This window comes from Lepidochelys olivacea (genome assembly GCF_965140295.1).
Source record: "Lepidochelys olivacea isolate rLepOli2 genome assembly, chromosome: 1".
NCBI classification, from domain to species: domain Eukaryota; kingdom Metazoa; phylum Chordata; order Testudines; family Cheloniidae; genus Lepidochelys; species Lepidochelys olivacea.
This window is the reverse complement of record NC_140411.1, coordinates 294,475,848-294,492,262: the sequence shown is the minus strand read 5'-3', so window position 1 is coordinate 294,492,262 and position 16,415 is coordinate 294,475,848.

Here is a 16,415-nt window from a genome sequence, read left to right as displayed (position 1 = left end):
TTTACAGTCCAAGAGCACCTGGGAGCATTTAATTATCTCATAGCATCCCCCACCTAAAGCCTAAAGTGTACCATGTTAATTCTCCAAAGCCCTTTTATTCCAGAAAATTAAAGGTTTGTCAGTTTACAGCCCAGGGAGGAGATGACGCTGAGTGGCCTGAAGGTGTCTACTATGAAGGGAAAAGTGACAGCGGCATGGAAGAGGTGAACCTCTCAATGACCCTCGGACATATGCAGCAACAGCAGATCAAGGAGCTGTGCACTAGCTTCACGCTGATGTTCTCAGACACCCCAGGACTGACTGAACGGGCATACCACTCCATTGACACAGGTAATGCTCACCCAATTAGAGCCCAACCTTACCGGGTGTCTCCTCAAGCCAAAACTACTATAGAACGGGAGATCCAGAACATGCTACAGAAGGGTGTAATCCACCCCTCTAACAGTGCATGGGCATCTCCAGTGGTTCTAGTTCCCAAACCAGATGGGGAGATACGTTTTTGCATGGACTACCATAAGCTAAATGCTGTGACTTGCCCAGACAACTATCCAATGCCATGCACAGATGAGCTATTGGAGAAACTGGGATGTGCTCAGTTCATCTCTACTTTAGACTTAACCAGGGGTACTGGCAAGTACCTCTGGATGAATCCAACAAGGAAAGGTCAGCCTTCATCATCCATGTGGGGCTGTATGAATTTAATGTGCTCCCTTTCGGGCTGCGAAATGCACCCGCCACTTTCCAAAAACTTTTAGATAGTCTCCTAGGGGACTGGGAGAATCTGCAGTCACCTACCTTGATGATGTGGCCATCTTTTCTGATTCATAGGCATAACACCTGGAGCAGCTGCAAAAAGTCTTCGAGTGCATAAGGGAGGCAGGACTAACTGTTAAGGCTAAGAAGTGTCAAATAGGCCTAAACAGAGTGATTTACCTTAGACACCAGGTGGGTCAAGGAATTATCAACCCCCTACAGGCCAAAGTAAATGCTATCCAAAAGTGGCCTGTCCCAAAGTCAAAGAAACAGGTCCAATCCTTCTTAGGCTTGGCCAGATATTACAGGCGATTTGTACCACACTACAGCCAAATCGTTGCTCCACTGACAGACCTAACCAAAAAGAAACAGTCAAATGCTGTTCAGTGGACTGAAGAGTGTCAGAAGGCCTTTAACCAGCTTAAAGCAACACTCATGTCTGACGCTGTGCTATGGGCCCCAGACTTTGACAAACCTTTCGTAGTAAGCACAGGTGCATCCGAGTGTCATGTGTGAGCAATTTTAATGCAGGAAGGACCAGATAAAGAATTCCATCCTGTCATATTTCTCAGCAAAAAACTGTCTGAGAGGGAAAGCTACTGGCCAATCACCGAAAAGGAATGTTATGCCATTGTCTACTCTCTGGAAAAGCTACATCTATACGTTTGGGGGCGGCGTTTCCACCTGCAAACTGACCATGCTGCACTGAAGTGGCTTCATACCGTCAAGGACAATAACAAAAAACTTCTTCAGTGGAGTTTAACTCTCCAAGATTTTGATTTTGAAATACAACAATTTCAGGAGCTTCTAACAAAGTGGCTGATGCACTCTCCCATGGAAGTTTCCCAGAATCAACTGGTTAAAATTGTCCTTGAAATGTGGAAAATATTGTTAGTTTTATATAGTCAGTAGTATATCTAAAGGTGCATGTGTCTTATTAACTCTGTTTTCTCCTAGAGCTCCAGGAAGAAATCACAGCCAGTGTGGAACAGGCTGTCCAGCACTGTCTGTGATTTGGGGGGCATGTCATAAATATAAAGGGAAGGGTAACAACCTTTATGTATGCAGTAAAATAAAATCCCTCTTGGCCAGAGGTTCAGAATCCCCTTACCTGAAAGGGATTAATCAGTTCAATTAACCTAATTGGCACCTGACCAGAAGGACCAATGGGGAAAGAAGATACTTTCAAATCTGGGGGGGGGGGCTTTGTTTTGTGCTCTGTGTGTGTCCTTTCCAAAACAAAGAGAGAGACCAAACAAGTAATCCAGCTCCTTCTGAAATGATACATCTAATATTACAGAAATAGTAAGTAATAGCAAGGAATGCGTTAGATTATCTTTTGTTTTAGCTTGTGAATTTTCTCTGTGCTAAGGGGGAAGTTTATCCCTGTTTTTTGTAACTTTGAAGTTTTGCCTAGGAGGGAATCCTCTGTGTTTTAAGTCTTATTACCCTGTAAAATTACCTTCCATCCTGATTTTACAGAGGTGCTCCTTTTACGTTTTTTCCTTTATAATAAAGTTCTGTTTTTTAAGAATCTGATTGGGTTTTAGTGTCCTAAAAACCTAAGGGTCTGGTCTGTTCTCACCTTTTTTACCTATCTGGTTGGTAGATTATTCTCAAGCCTACCCAGGAAAGGGGGTGAAGGGGCTTAGGAGAATATTTTGGGGAAACAGGAACTCCAAGTGGTCCTTTTCCTGAATCTTTGTCTAACTCATTTGGTGGTGGCAGCAGTATTCATCCAAGGATAAGGAAGGATTTGTGCCTTGGGGAAGTTTTTAACCGAAGCTGGTAGAAATAAGCTTAGGGGGTCTTTCATGTGGGTCCCCACTTCTGTACCCTAGAGTTCAGACTGGGGAGGGAACCCTGACACCTTACAAATGGAGAACCAATGTTGAAGGCCAATTCAGTCAGGGTGGCCTTCAACATTGGTTCTCCACTTGTAAGGTAACTCCCTTCTCTTCATGTGCCAATATATATTTATGCCTATGTCTATAATTTTCACTCCATGCACCTGAAGAAGTAAGTTTTTTACCCATGAAAGCTTATACACAAATAAATCTGTTAGTCTTTAAGGTGCCACTAGACACCTCATTGTTTTTTCAGATAGAAAATCACTCAGCACTCAAGAGCAGCTCCCCTCTGGAAAGTACACCCAAAATAATATTGTCTTGTGCTGTAGAGAAATCTATACAACATAAGCTCATAAATTTACCCCCTCCCTCAATGTGGAGAAAGACGTGCGCAACTTGCCCCCCCCCCCCCAGTTAGAAATTGCACAAACTAGTTTTAATAATAAACAAAATCAAGTTTATTAACTACAAAAGGCAGATTATAAGTGATTACAAGGGATAGCAAACAGAACAAAGCAGATTACCAAGCAAATAAAACAAAACATGCATACTAAGTTTAAGATCTTAAAAAGACTGGTTTCAAGAAATAATTTCTCATCCTAAATTTTGTTTTAGGAAAGTTGCAGAGTTTCTGTAATTTCCAGTTATTTCTCTTTACAGACTAGACTCCTGTCTTAGTCTGGACTCAGCCCTTGTTTTCCCACTGCTCAGTTTCTTTGTCTCTTCAGATACTTTCAGCTGTCTTTCTTCTTGGGCAGTAAGGCAAAGGAGAAGAGTCCTGTTTGCCTTACTCCCCAGCCTTAAATAAGATTTAGATAAGGCAGGAATCTTGTTTCTCAGTCTTGACCTCCCCCTCTTTTAGTGGAAAGTTACTAAAAGTCCAAGGTGGTGTTTAGTACCAGATGACAGGACCACTTGATCTAGCAGTGTCACAGCTACGTCCCAGGACACCTCTCAGGAAGGAGAGAGATTAGTATCTTCAAAGTCTTATTGTTTCTTCCTAATGGCCTGTTGTCTGATGGGGGTCTCCCAAATACACACACAGTTGTAATAGTTACATAGTCAATATTCCTAACTTTAGATACAGAAATGATACATGCATACAAATTGGATAATCACATTCAGTAAATTATAACCTTTCCAATGATACCTTACAAGTCCCATCTTGCATAAAATATATTTCAGTTATGCCAGAATGTTGTATCAAGCAGGCAAGGTACTAACAAGCTTCAATAGGACTTTATTTTTAAAGTGGAAACCTCTTTACCAAGCTGCTGCTGCACCCTCCGTAGCTCTCGCCCAGCTCTCAACTTCTTCCCCCGCTTCCTGTTTCCTGTCCTTTCGGACTCCCAACAGCCAGTGCTCCCAATTCTAATAATTACAAGCAACATCTAAACACCACATTCCCTCCTCTCTTAAGAAACTCCCCCACTTAAAATGAATATTATTGTTCTAACCACGGGAACAAATATGAAACTAGACAATATACTGTTGGCAGAAATATTACACTGAAAACACTGTAGATACTACGTAATATAGTCTCTAGTTTAGACAGGTGGTTGTCTGGGTCTGACAGGCCGTCTCTCAAGCCCCGATTCCAGTGCAATGTCTTGTTGTGTTGGTACTACGGTGAAGTCATCCAATGCAGACTGGGTGTTGGTATAGTCTCCTCTTGGTGCATAGGCAGGTGCAAGATAAGAAGCATTCCATATCCGCCCATCAGAAAGTTGATATGGGGTAAGGTTCCTTCTTCTCTATGATTTTAAGAAGAGCTATGAATTTATGGTCCCCTTTGAATAAAATTCCAGGTTTTCATATTCTAATGAAGGAACCACACTCAAACTTTGGTTCCTTAGCATCCTGCTGCTTCTCTGGGAAAGCCTTATACTTTACTTGGTTCTGTTCAACTGTTTTTCTCACATCATCCTCGGTTGGGGCATCAGGTCATGTCTTTAACAATCCAGCAATGTTCAGTTTAGTATTCATCTCTTTCCCATCCAGTAACTCTGTGGGTGATCTTTGCATTGCGGCATGTTGTGTAGCCCAGTATGCGTGCAAGAAATCAGTAGTGAAGGTTATCCACAGTTGCTCTTCCAGTTTAGCCGTTTGCAAACTCTCTTTCAAACTTCTATTAAACCATCTGATTTCCCCATTGACTTGAGGGTAATATAGGGATGACCTTCTATGTAAAATGTTCCTCTGTGCTAGAAAAGTTTCAAACTCCAGGGAAGTAAATTGACTACCATTTTCTGAAACCAGTTCTTTGGGGTTACCATCCCTGCTAAAACTGAAGAGAGGAACTTAATTACTGTAGCAGAAGAGATTTTCAATGTAAAAGCTACCTCAGGCCATTTACTGAAATAGTCTATTAAAGTGATGGCATAATGGCAGTCACTTGGAGCAGTATCAAAGGGTCCTACAATGTCAATCACCACTTTTTCCCATGCAGATTCAGGAAGAGGAACAGGCTGTAATGGAGGGGTACATGTCACTACTGTCTTATCATGCATTTGGCAAGTGACACAGGATTTTATGAGTGCTTCAGTTTGAGAGTCCATCCCTGGCCACCAATACAGATCCCATAGTCATTGTTTGGTTCTGACAATTCCTTGATGAGTATTGTGTGCCAGGTGTATGAATTTTGACTGTAATTCTTCTGGCACAAGTAGCCGGTGTGTACCTCCTAGCACACAGCCATCAAACAAAGAAAGTTCATCCCGAACTCTAAAATAAGGCAGCAAAACTGGGTCAAGTTTTTTAGGGTGCCTGGGCCATCATTGTTAGAAATTCCCATAGTTTTTCTTGAATTGGACACGGTGAACAAGCAGCTTCAAATTGTTCTCTTGTAACTGCAGTGAAAGTGCTTGTAATAAGCACAACCAATACATTCTCATCCTCCGGTGGACCATCTGGTGAAGGCAAAGGCAGGCAAGAAAGGTAGTCAGCGACCACATTTTGGTTTCCAGGCTTATATTCCAGTTCATAATTGAAAGAGAGTAGTCTTGCAGACTATCAAGGAATATGGTATCCTGCTCTTCCCAGTCCTTTCGTGGTGAGCAATGTCATCAAAGGGCTGTGGTCTGTGCGCATCTTGAACATGCGGCCCTACAGGTAAGTTCTCCATTTTTCAGTAGCCCAGACACAAGCAAGTGCTTCTTTTTTGACTGTAGAATATTTTCTCTCAGCATTGCTTAGTGTCCTTGAAGCAAATGCAACAGTCCTCTCTCTGTTATTCTCATGCAGTTGTGTGAGAACAGCTCCAAGTCCATAATCAGAAGCATCAGTAGTTACAATTGTGAGCAATGCAGGACTGAACAGTGAAAGTACTGGACTATGTACAATCAATTCTTTCACTGTTTCAAAACTAGCTTTGGCATCCATTGTCCACACTAAGGTTGAACTTCTCCATAGTAATTCCCGTAATGGTTCAATGATAGAAACATAATTGGGAATGAATTTTGCATACCAGGAGGTAAGACCCAAGAAGGAAGGTAAGGTTTGCAGATCTGTTGGACGAGTAGTATTTGAAATTGCCAGGATATGATCTAGATCAGGTTTTAGTCCATCCTGTAAAATTGTATGCCCCATAAAGGAGAGTTCAGTTTGTCTAAATTTGCCTTAGGACCTGTTGGGCTGGAGGCCTGCTGTGTTGATGCAATTTAGTACAGACTGCAGATTATTGTCATGCTCCTCAGAAGTATTTCCAAACATGATAATATCATCCAGATAGCACTGAACTCCATGTTGATTCTTCAGAATTAATGACAACATTTTTTGAAATGCAAGACCATATGAAACACTTTTAAAATGAAATAGTCCCTCATGTGTAGTAAATGCTGTGAGGTCTCTGCTATCTTCATTCAATATAACCTGGTGATATGCGCTCTGCAAATCAAGAGTAGAGAACATATTTGCTCCACAGAGTTCTGAAAATACTTCTTCTATGTGAGGAAGAGGATGGCTGTCAATCACAATAGCTTTTTTTGGCTTCCGTAAGTCCACACAAAGGCGTATGCCTCCACCCTTCTTCTGTATCACTACGATAGGTGAAACCCATTCCGAGGAGTCGATCTCTTCAATAATGTCCTTTTGAACAAGTTTTCTAAGCCCTTCCCCTGAAACAGCTTCCCTGACTGAAAATGGTAAGTGCCGTAACTTCTGTCATACAGGCATCACACTATTCCACATTTTAACTTTATGCAGAAACCCATAAGCAAAGCCAAGTTTCTCCTCAACCTGGTGTTGGGTCCCAGCTGAAACTGGTGTGTGTACCACAAGAGTGCTTTGCTGAGGAAGATCAATCCATCCATTAACTACCCTGAGATTTAAAGCAGCCAATAAATCTCTGCCAAGGATAGGAGTGCCTTTGTGGACAATGTAGAACTCTGCAGATACACAGAAATCACCAAAAGTAAATATTACTGGCAGGCAGCCATGTCCTGGAATATGGTTTTTCAAATAGCACACCAAGTGAAGTTTGGGTTCAGTAAGAGGCACATCTTTAAAGTAATGCAGATAGATGGAATCAGAAGGTATAGATACTGCTGAGCCAGTGTCCAACATTAGCTGAATATAGTGTGGTTTGCCTGAGGGTATGGAGGAAACGTTTACAGTGCACTTTATCTGTTCTGGAATATGTGCAGTCGTGATTTTTTCCATGCTCAGCACAGTAACATCTGGTATTGTAACTGCATGCACCTGTTGATTGAACTGGCTACTGTGACATACTTTAGCAAAATGTCCAATCTTTTTGCAATGATTGCACTGAGCTACTTTTGCCAAACATCCTGTGTAGCTTGCAAGGTGTTGTGGGGACCCACAGCGAAAACATGCTTTTACTGTATTTTGAATTTGCTGATTCGGTGGTTTTTCATTAGTTTTCTGCTTGAAATTATGTCTCTGCAGTGGTAGTGAACTTTTCTGCAAAGGAGTCACAGCCTGGGCTGTGCCTTCTGTATCCATGCTCATTATTTTGGATTCACCTGTAGCTGCCTCAGACTGAGTAGCAATGGTTATTGCTTTTTCTAGTGTATGTTTTGGTTCTAGAAGTAAGCCTTCTCTTCCATGAAGCATGGTTGCTTTCTCAATGTGCTGGTCTCTAATCATCTCATCTGCCATATTCCCAAAGTCACAAATTACAATCAGACTCCTCAGGGAAGCAATATACTGCATTATAGTTTCCCCTGGTTTCTGCTCACGCTGGTGAAATCTGTAGCGATTAGCTAATACATTCACTTTTGGCACAAAAGCATTAATTAATGCAGTGAGTGCAGTCTCATATTTATCATCTGCAAGAGGAAAAAGTGTAAAACATACTCTGCCCTTCTGCTCCACAGCAGTGGATTAGCAGAGCACTCTTTCTTACTTCAGAAATCTCTGTAGCAGTGATTGCAAGTAGATAAGTCTCAAACATATGGATCCAGGTAGTAAAAGCAATTGGAAGCTCACCTGGGCTTTGCAGAAAGGGTGCAGGTGGGTTCAGAGGCAGAAGATCCATCCTCATCGCCAAAATGTTGTATCAACCAGGCAAGGTACTAACAAGCTTCAACAGGATTTTATTTTCAAAGTGGAAACCTCTTTACCAAGCTGCTGCTGCACCCTCTGTAGCTTTCTCTCAGCTTCTCAACTCCTCCCCCTCCTTCCTGTTTCCTGTCCTTTCGGACTCCCAACAGCCAGTGCTCCCAATTCTAATAATTACAAGCAACATCTAAACACGACACATATCCATATCATAAGTATATTTCCATAAACAATATGGGGTGTAACATCACACTTCCCTTATCATTCCATCACTAATGTACCCTCTAAATGAGATTTTACTACACGGTGTTCCCACACTATTACTGTAAAATGTCTGTGTCAACAAATGTGCTCTTACTGTGTATTCAGAGTTATATCTTCTTTCTTCAATGAAAACAGAGGGGGTAATAAGGGATTAATTCTCCACTGAGTCCATACAAAGCTGAGGCGTGATGGAGAAGTGTGTGGGGTGGGTGGGGGGATGATAGGAGGCAGAATCCTTCTCCCTGAATTTTAACTGCTTGGCCCAGAATAAGTTAAAGCTGCAGGTCATTTGCCCTCAGAGAAGTGGATGCTGTGGGCCTTCATCCACTATGTCTCACTAGCTCACTCCTGCACCAAGTGATTCAGCTCGATTCTAGGGCGAATCTCTGGCGCACGAAAGTGACTCTGAGACTTTATTACCTTTCACTTTTGTCAGCTCTGTAGAGCCATAACTGCTTTGAAAAATTGAAATGGATTCCTCTGGCTTGTGCGTTATCAATGGAATTGGAAGATAATTTCTACCTGTGTAGCCACATTGTCAAAGAATGATGCTGTCAGTTAACTTGTGCAGTCTCAGCAGGGTTGCACAAAATTGTTTTAAATGATCAGTTACTAAGCGATTGCTTGGCATTGGCCTAGTAAGAGCTTGGATCATTCATTTTTGTTCCATTCTTCACTGAATTTTATTTGTGTAATGATTTGAAATACAGTAATTTTACTAAGGAGTGTTTTTGATTGTCTGATTGATACACAGCAATAAAGTTTAAAAGAAAACTGATCATAATCTGACCTTAGCTGAAGTCCAGAGACATTTGTATGCCTGAGTTATAAACCTCTTTGCACAGGGATTTGCAATAGAAACTCTGACAGTCCCTTAACCACAGCTTCATATGAGGCACAAGTATATTATTTACTGCATCTACATTTGCAGTCATATAAAGCATATGCAGTAGTCAGTAGTGACATGAATTATGCATAATTATTGTGAAATATCAAATTCAGTATTATTTAAAGGAAACTAGGCAGTAATTACACAGCATATCCACTGGAAATAGTATCTTGTGTTATTTGTCCTGCTTTATCTCAGGATAACTGAGAATAACTTTTGTCAATACTCCAATAACACCTAGAGGCCCCAGGTGAAATTGGAGAGCCATTATGCGAGGCACTGTACAAACAGCTGGCGAGACACAGTCCCTGCCCTAAGGAGATTGTAGTCTAGCAGGCAATACAGGCAAACGGAGGGAGGGAAATCTGTGCCTATTTCAGTTTTAAAAACATGAATGTTAAAAGCACCATCTCATCCTCTGAGCTTTGCTTACAATAATTGACATTATACTAAAATGGTAAAATTCACTTTTGCTCTAATCATAGTTCATTCCCCCTCCATACATCACAACTTTCAAATACCCCATCCTCTTGAGTGAAAAGGTGAACCTTGCAATATGCCTGGAAGACTTATCAATCTCAGCTCTGGCAGACCAGGGTAGGCTTGGGTGAGAGAGTTAGGGCCTGTGTCATGTTCCAGAGTCAAGAGGCCCTCACAAAGAACCTCTTGCCCATAGATGCCTCTCATCTGTGTTGGGGGAACTCAGGCTTGAGCAACTTTGCTGATTGCAACTGTGGAAATATGGGGTGAGAAGAGAGGTCTCTCAGAAAATACAGACCAAACCCATTTAGGTCTTTAAATGTGAAAACAAACACAGGCAGCCAGTGGAAGTCATATCACCAGTGTTACGTGCTCCCAGTGAAAATGCTGCTTGAAGTCCAGAGCATGGCAGCCTGTCTGACATTTGTTTTCTCATGGACCCAAAATGTAGCCCAATAGAGCTATCTACAAGCTTGAATCTCTACCAAATGCTCCAGTGTTCCACTGCATATGTGGTATCAGACATGTTGGAGCTGTATAACTGGGTATTTTACACATTGAATAAGGGGGTGGGAACACATAGCTAGGCAAAACACTCCTCAAGTATGAGTTGTAATTGTTGGATGATCCCAGCATGGGTTCCAGTGTGGGGGTGGCAGGTGACAACTAGGTGTGTGCTGTCAGAGAAGGTGGGTGAATCCAGACAATCACTATGGTCTCGAAGATCCTGTATGAGTTCATATCAGTCCTCACCCCTACAAGAAATGTGTTAACGATTTATGGTAAACAATCTGTTCCACCTATTATTTAGCTGTGTCACAGACAGTTTAACTGACAGCTGTGACCAGATCTGAAGAAGAGTTCTGTGCAAGCTCAAAGGTTCTCTCTGTCACCAACAGAAGTTGGTTCAATAAAAGATATTACCTCACCCATCTTGTCTGTGTTTTAATATATTGTGTACATATATGAAACAGACTATTATAAATGAAATTCCTGAAGGCCCGAGCTGAAGTCAGTATTTAGATGGACAGTGAACACCCATTATGAACATTTGTATCACTAGTCCCCCTCAAACCAAATAACTTGTCCTAAAAATCAAACGCAGTCTTTATTTTCATGTTGGAATACATCAACGTTTTGATTTTATTTATTTATTTTAAACGGGATAAAGTGAACTGGTATATCCCCCCGCCCCACACACACACCTCAGTTTGATATGTGTGGGATATTTTGTGTATTCATGTGTATTCATGTTTTCCTCTGATGTGGAGAGACAGAAGTGACTTGGTGTTATGGGCCTTCAAGATACTTTTTGCATCTTAGAAATTCATGTAAACACTAATAAGGACCACCTATGAATGTCAATGTAATTTTTTTAAAAAGGTTTGGTTTTCTATAATAAAGGATAATGATACTAATCTTTTGTAGACCACATTGAGAGCTAAAGATGAAAAAGTGTTTAAAAACTAGGTTTATTTTATTTGTATTTATTCTAAAATGAAACCATAGTTTCTAGTTTCTCAAGCATAATCTTTAGGCAAAGTTCATATGAGAATAAGCACTGAACACTTTAGAAAAACAAACAAGAAACCTTTCGCCCTTTTCAAAAATTGCTTTACTCAGCAATAATTTCTTTTGAAATAAGAAACATTCTTTATGAATCTGTTCACTGTGACCAGAGAGTTGATACTGCTAAGCAAAAATGTCACCTGTTCTCACGTCTTGTTTTACTTCTGAAGTGGCCTACGTTCATTTACGCAGTGCACTTACTGTTTCTATTTCTTTTCTATCAGCCAAACATCAAACTGACTTCTTAAGCATCCAAAAATGCCTACTTAGTACTACATATCCTTTCTTTCTAAACTCTTATGTGCCATTCAGGTACTGATTGCATGTGTGGAAAATGAACAAATTGAGCTTAACACACCCTCTTACTCTGAGAAACCTATGTTAGAGAATATCTATAACCCTGGTGTGTTTGGAGGAAGAATTATTGCCTATGAATTACAGAATACATGTTATTATGTTATAAGTTTCATATACTCCGATCCTCATTTACGCATCTTAGCGCTAAATATTTTGCAGTGGTGTAATGTGATTTCTGGTGGGAATGCTGTACACCAGATAACACTTTTTGTTGATGGTTTACAGAGAAGACATGTATTGGCAGTTGATAGAGAGTGGGAAAGAGAAATACTAAATCATCCAGTTATCCGGAGTTAAAAATGGAGTGCCTAGTCGATCCATTTGGGATGTTAATATTTTTATTAAGCTCATTTAATTCACTTAATTTGAAGGTCACAGGTTCATGACTAGTAGATAATCTGTAGCTAAATTATGGGAGCTTCACAGAATTTAAAATGTCTCCAAGGTAATTTTGAATTCTATTGTCAATATCTTCCCAAGCAGACGCCTGTATGATAACTGATTAAACATTTTATATAACCAGTCCATGGAGCTAAGTGAAGAAGCAACTGGAAGATTCTCAGGATGAAAAAATAAAATGAAAACAAAACAAAATAAAGATCCAGGGAGGAGCAGAGGTGTGAGGATGAATAAATTCTCTGTTTTACACGAACATTATCTAAAATATATCGAAGATCAGTTGAAGCTTAGATCTTGCAAATCCAATGTCAGATATGCAGATGATACTTTTATTTACCTGATATGACTGTTATTTTTTATTCAGAAAAATATTTAGTCCCATGTTCTGTGAGTTATTGCACAAATACTTTTTCCATTGACGTGATAGAGGAGAGAAATTTATTCCTGAAGAAGTGGAGAGCTTGGTAAGCAGGTTTCATTTCTTTCTAAATTCAGTTCTTTAAATTAAAAAAATTAGAACTAAGCTTAAATAAATTGGCACACTGTCTTGATCACATATATTGTAAGAAAGAAAATATCATTTAACATGTAGATAGCATTTTATATCTTCAATGTGCTCTGAAGTGATCAATTTAGTATTAGCTAAATTGACAGTATCACTAATCTGCACTTCTTACATATTATGCACCCTATACTTTGCTCCAATTTGGTGATTTTCAGTTCTAAACAAAGATTTAATATTAGCATTTAATGAGATTTCATACACAAATACTTCATTATCTCTGCAAAATATATATTACCCTACAATAAATACTACTGGCCAAATTCTGATTCCCTTAATTATACCAAATAATTTCTTATTGCACAATTAGTCCCATGCAAGTCAAAGAGTGCTAATTCAAAGTACCTTTCAATGTATGGCTATTAGAATCTGGCCCTAAATTAGAATTCACATAAATAAAACAAAACTGAGTTAAACAAAACGAGCAAAAATATACCTTGTGATGTTTATCTTCATTTTTATTCACTTAATCTCAAATTAATAAATTTATTATGATGAATTAGCAAGATTATATTTTATATATAGTTTTGGTTTTCAATAATTCTATTTCAAAATAATACTTAGCTTGCACATCTCAGGATCTCAAAAATACTTTACAAAGTTGGGTAAATATTGTCTTTCATTTACAAATGAGACAACTGAAGCCGAGGCCAAAAGAGATTAAAGGCCCCATTCTTATAACCTTACATCTAAATTCCCTGTAAACTGCATGGCCGCAGCCTATTTCATGCCATGCAGGTGGTCAGGGAACCGGCCTGGAGACCTGCGCCCCTCCTCCAACCCCAATCTAGCCCGGCACCCAACCTGCCACAGCTGGGGTGGCCCCCCCGGCCCCAACTATGCTGCAGCCTGGACCTGCGGGGCCGGGGTGCTCCTACCCCAGCCTGAACCCCTTTGGGGTGGCACAGCATGGCTCAAACCCGGGTGGCCCGGCCCCAGCTGCAACCGGAGCAGTCTGAACCCAGGCAGCCTGGCCCGGCCCTGGCTGAGGCACCCCGGCCCCGACCTGTCATGGGATGCCCCTCCCCAAACCCAGCTCCAACCCTCACCTGTTGCAGCCGGGGAGCCCACAGCCCCAATTTTCTGCAAAGCCCCAACCACACACTATTTATGTTGTGTGTAACAGTACTTGCTGGCCCTTTAAGGGAGGGTGTCTGCTGGCCAGGCATGGCCCTGATCCTGGTTCAGCCTAGAACAAAGGAATTTTGAGAAGTGTAGTTGAGGGACCCTGGAGACTAGAAAGTAGGCAGCAATGTATGCTGGCAAAAGGAGCAAGGAAATAGATCATCTTTTTGGCTCTCTTTGAGTAAGATCAAGGAGGGAGTAGGACCTGTATTGGCACTCTGTTTGAGACAGTCTGGAAAAGTTGGGCTAAAGTCTAGGTAATGATCTTTTGATCTTTATACAACAAAAAACATGTGAAGAAACCACATGGGCACCCTTGGGTCCCAAATAACCATGTTTACTAAATATATAGAAACGTGCCAAGTCTGGCTACGTATTGGCTGCTGCTTTGACTGGTTTCTGGCAGTTTCTAAAATATAAAATATGGTGAGTTCAACTGCAGCACTCAGAAATTATGTCAAGGGATGCTACCCTATTCCTATATACTGCCTCCTGGGAAGAAATTAGCTCTGGGTCTGTCTACTGAGGCAAAGAGAATTAAAAAGAGCAGCATATTTGAATATCTTCATAAAATAGAACCCAGCATGTGAGAATGGTGGATAGAATTTGGTCTAGATAGGACCTGTAGATAGCTGCCCAGGAAGGACACTGAGAAGAAGCATGAAAAAAAGGATGACGAGGAGGCCTAGAGAGGGACCAGCAAAGTGAAAGAAGAGGCTGCAGGCAAAGGGAACAAAGAGTGCTTTGGATGTGTGCTAAGCTCTAACTTTTTGTTTTTAGGCCCACGGCTGGGCGTTCCAAGGGATGGTTCTATGTATCGAGCGGAAAGCAAAGAAAGGCTAGTGGGAGCTATTGTTTGTTTGGACTTTTTATTTACCTCAGGAAGAGTGGAGTTTTCCTAATATAGCCAGGACTCAATTAAGTTACTATACTAGTGGAGAGTGACGCTGAGGTACAACCAACTGTGGAAATTGAGGAAGAAGCCATGGGATAAGGTGAGAGCTCTGTGACAGGCCATTTTAATGGCAAACATGTGATGCTGTTAATGCAACTATCAGTTTGTGAGTTTGGCTCATTATTACGAGCCTCGCCTGCTCCTTTGCTTCTCTTCATCATGTGGATAGTAATATCTAGGCCATTTGGTTTTCTTTAAACTGCAGTAGAAAAGGGTACATTAAATTGTAGAGCAACATTATTAAAAGAAAGCCCAAACTTATGAATGTTAATATATTTGGTTTCTGCAACTAAATGCTTGTGCTTAACCTGCATCAAGAGACTCAACCCTTTATTTGTTGCATGCTGGTCTCAGAAGCAATGTCTCTTATGCTGAGGAGAGTATAAACCACTCAGTGATTTATTCAGGTATTGTACATCTATCTATACTGTCAGATTAGTGTTGAGATCTGCCAGACTTAGAGGTCCCTCATGTCCACTCTGCCTTCATGTAGCTAACCTCTTTCATTTAGCCAGGAAGCCTAATACTGTACTTTGTCTTTTGTACTTTTGGGAGCTGTTGCAAGCTGTTCACTCAGATTCAAACAAGCTCCCATAAGCAGTCTTGGAATAGATTTGGCAGCCAAGGGTCCTGATTCATCAAAAAAATATCTTCGGCTTCTATGCTGCACAAGGACTTCATCTGCCATTTCATGGTTTGGAACATACAGTAAACATATGTTTTGCACCGTGTGGTTTTCCAACCTGTGCTAATGAGGCAGGACGATTTGTCACGAACAATCTATTGACAAGATCTTATTTCCACCTTAGTTTCCTAATGTCACATTGCTTTCCCTCCTTTGCTGTTGCTCTTCAGTAAGTTCTCTCTTTTATATATCATAAAGAAATACTGGAAGTGGCAGAGACATAAGGGAGAAAGTCAAAACTGAAGCAAAACTGCATTTGTAAATTATAGTTGTGATGTTTTCCTTTATTTGGGCAGCAATTTCCTTGATCTCTGACTTAAACTTCCAGAACCAGTTCAGAACATTCAATGGAAAGATACTGTGCTGATCCAAGAGGAGAATTTAGCCCATTCCCAAGAGCTGAACAGTTACTGTAACTAACAATCCAGAATTTTGTCTCAGTTTTGGCAAGCTTCTTTTTTGGCCTTCCCATCAGGAAGTTTCTTTATCCTTTTTTTTTATCCTTTATCCATTTCTTTATCCTGTTTCATGTAAACATTGGGCACTAAGGCCTAGATACTTTGCTAGTGTGTATTAGCATAAATCCATTGACTTCAGTGAAGCTTCACTCATTTACACCAGCTGGCCCTAAATTAGATCTGATAGAATTTTTCTCAATACTTTTTTTGGGGGGTGTGGTATGAACATGGGCTTTTAACCACAATGAATTTTTTCATAGATTTATTTGGTTTTTAAACCCCCCTCCTTTTTTTTAGGTTCTCCTCCCACCCTTTTCTAAAGTGGGAAAAAAGAGACAGACAGGTAGAAGAAAACCAGCTTTGTGAAATAAACACATTCTGTGCACTTTTGAATGAAACAAAATTTGCTTTGTTAGAAATTTTCTCAGAAAATAGAAAGCATTTTTCAACCTGCTCTGTCCTCAGTATTCAATTCAGACCCTCAATGCTACAGAAAAAAAGAAAAGCAAATTAATAACTGGTGAATGTGAACAGCAGACATTTTGCATC